This window comes from Chiloscyllium plagiosum, unplaced genomic scaffold, assembly GCF_037043375.1.
Source record: "Chiloscyllium plagiosum isolate Xiang-an unplaced genomic scaffold, Cpla_swu_hap1 HiC_scaffold_8, whole genome shotgun sequence".
NCBI lineage: Eukaryota > Metazoa > Chordata > Chondrichthyes > Orectolobiformes > Hemiscylliidae > Chiloscyllium > Chiloscyllium plagiosum.
Window position 1 is genome coordinate 15,290,825 of NW_028270146.1, and position 3,061 is coordinate 15,293,885.

Genomic DNA, 3,061 nt, shown 5'->3' on the forward strand with positions numbered 1-3,061 from the left:
GTTAGGTGCTTTAGTTTGAGGGAAATGGATCTGGATGGGTTACTCTTCGGAGGGTCAGTGAGGACTGGTTGGGCCAAAGGGCCTATTTCCACACTGTAGGGAATCTATTCTAATCCCGGCCTCTGATCACATGGTTTGTGATGTCGAGTGGATTAATTTCCTGCACCGGCTGACATTACCATTGAGGATACTTTAACCAACACAAATTCACTCTCTCTCTACTCAGACAGGAGCCCAATGGTCTGGTCAAGACAGGGGGGGGGGGGGGGGGGGCGGTGGATGGAACGTGGGGTGAGAACTTGTGCATATTAGAGTCATAGAGATGTACAGCTCGGAAACAGACACTTCGGTCCAACCTGTCCATGTCGACCAGATATACTAACCTAATCTAGTCCCATTTGCCAGCACTTGGCCCATATCCCTCTAAACCCTTCCTATTCATATACCATTCAGATGCCTTTTAAATGTTGCAACTGTACCAGCTTCCATCACTTCTTCTGGCAACTCATTCCATACACGAACCACTCTCTGTGTGAAAAACTTACCCCTTAGGTCCCTTTTCTATTTTTCCTCTCTCACCCTAAACCTATGCCCTCCCAGGGAAAAGACCTTATTTATTTATCCTATCCGTGCCCCTCATGATTTTGTAAACCTCTACATTAAGTGTAAAATAAATTAAAATTGTTGCTCAGTGTTCAATTTCGAATAATGTTTATACTTTAAAAGAAATAACCATTGGGCCTCCAAGTTCTAACTGAGAAGGGAACAAAGACTAAAAGCAGGAGGTGGCCATGTATGTGGGTGAATGAATGAGTGAGTGAGTGAGTGAGTGGGTGGTTAAGACTAAGCGCTCTGGAGTTGCTCTCTGGCGCCTCTGTGGGATCTGAGGGGAGGAGGCGGGACGTTTGGCGCAATTTCCGAACAGGCATTAAAGCGAGACACCAGTAGGGCGGCGCTGCTGGGTAGGCTCGCAGTGCTTTCTGGGAATAGTAGTCTCCTTGTCCCAACCCCTCCGTTCCCGAGGAGGAGAGTTTAGGGGGGGAGGGACTGCATCTCCCAGCGAGCCGCGCGGTAGGTCCAAGCCGGGGCGAAGGCGGACATTTCAAGTTGCCATAGACGCTTCAGCTCCCCTCCCAGGGGCTGAGGGCGGCTGCCGATGGCCCGGGACGGACCGCCAATGAGGGCGGGATGGATCTTTGTGGCGAGTTAAAGGTAACAGCTTCTTATAACGAGTACCCTCCTGACCCTTCATTTTGATCGAGAAGAGGGGCTGTGGTTCACACCATCCCCTGAGCCAGGCCTGGGCACTGAGGAGAGGGAGAGGGAGAGGAGGGGGGGAGAGGGAGAGGGAGAGGGAGGGGGGGGAGAGGGAGAGGGAGAGGGAGGGGGGGAGAGGAGAGGGAGAGGGAGGGGGGGGGGGAGAGGGAGAGGGAGAGGGAGGGGGGGGAGAGGGAGGGGGGGGAGAGGAGAGGGAGGGGGGGAGGGAGGGGGGGGGAGAGGGAGAGGGAGAGGGAGGGGGGGGAGAGGGAGAGGGAGAGGGAGGGGGGGAGAGGGAGAGGGAGAGGGAGAGGGAGGGGGGGAGAGGGAGAGGGAGAGGGAGGGGGGGGGGAGAGGGAGAGGGAGAGGGAGGGGGGGGAGAGGGAGGGGGGGAGAGGGAGAGGGAGAGGGAGGGGGGGGAGGAGAGGGAGAGGGAGAGGGGGGGGGAGAGGGAGGGGGGGGAGAGGGAGGGGGGGAGAGGGAGAGGGAGGGGGGGAGGGAGGGGGGGGGGAGAGGGAGAGGGAGAGGGAGGGGGGGGAGAGGGAGAGGGAGGGGGGGGGAGAGGGAGAGGGAGGGGGGGGAGAGGGAGAGGGAGGGGGGGGAGAGGGAGGGGGGGGAGAGGGGGAGGGAGGGAGAGGGAGAGGGAGAGGGAGAGGGAGAGGGAGGGGAGGAGAGGGAGAGGGAGGGGGGGGGAGAGGGGGAGGGAGGGGGGGAGAGAGAGAGGGAGGGAGAGGGAGAGGGAGAGGGGGAGGGAGGGAGAGGGAGAGGGAGGGGGGGGGGAGAGGGGGAGGGAGAGGGGGAGGGAGGGGGGGAGAGAGAGAGGGAGGGAGGGAGGGGGAGAGAGGGGGAGGGAGGGGGGGAGAGAGAGAGGGAGGGAGGGGGAGAGAGAGGGAGGGAGGGAGGGGGAGAGAGAGGGAGGGAGGGAGGGGGAGAGAGAGGGAGGGAGGGAGGGGGAGAGAGAGGGAGGGAGGGGAGAGAGAGGGAGGGAGGGGGAGAGAGAGAGAGGGAGGGAGGGGGAGAGAGAGAGAGGGAGGGAGGGGGAGAGAGAGAGAGGGAGGGAGGGGGAGAGAGAGAGAGGGAGGAGAGGGGGAGAGAGAGAGAGGGAGGGAGGGGGAGAGGGAGGGAGGGGAGGGAGGGGGAGAGAGAGGGAGGGAGGGAGGGGGAGAGAGAGGGAGGGAGGGGGAGGGAGGGGGAGAGGGAGGGAGGGAGGGAGGGGGAGAGAGAGGGAGGGAGGGAGGGGGAGAGAGAGGGAGGGAGGGAGGGGGAGAGAGAGGGAGGGAGGGAGGGGGAGAGAGAGGGAGGGAGGGAGGGGGAGAGAGAGGGAGGGAGGGGGAGAGAGGGGGAGAGAGAGGGAGGGAGAGAGGGAGGGAGGAGGGGGAGAGAGAGGAGGGAGGGAGGGGGAGAGAGAGGGAGGGAGGGAGGGGGAGAGAGAGGGAGGGAGGGAGGGGGAGAGAGAGGGAGGGAGGGAGGGGGAGAGAGAGGGAGGGAGGGAGGGGGAGAGGAGGGAGGGAGGGAGGGGGAGAGGGAGGGAGGGAGGGAGGGGGAGAGGGAGGGAGGGAGGGGGAGAGGGAGGGAGGGAGGGGGAGAGGGAGGGAGGGAGGGAGGGGGGAGAGGGAGGGAGGGAGGGGGGAGAGGGTCGGGAGGGAGGGAGGGGAGAGGGAGGGAGGGAGGGGGAGAGAGAGGGAGGGAGGGAGGGGGAGAGAGAGGGAGGGAGGGAGGGGGAGAGAGAGGGAGGAGGGGGAGGGAGGGGGAGAGAGAGGGAGGGAGGGGGAGGGAGGGGGAGAGAGAGGAGGGAGGTGAGGGG

The 3,061-nt window shown here is 63.3% G+C and overlaps 1 protein-coding gene across 4 annotated transcripts in view; it reads left to right on the plus strand.

Moving 5' to 3' along the window:
* Positions 1-1,088: 1,088 nt before the first annotated feature.
* The window catches only part of cep128 (centrosomal protein 128), a 416,638-nt gene continuing 414,665 nt past the window's right edge, over positions 1,089-3,061 (plus strand). For all 4 annotated transcript variants that reach the window (XM_043696980.2, XM_087989605.1, XM_043696981.2 and 1 more), the window contains exon 1: positions 1,089-1,212. The gene's annotated coding sequence lies outside the window, so the exon portion shown is untranslated. The remainder of the gene's footprint in view (positions 1,213-3,061) is intronic.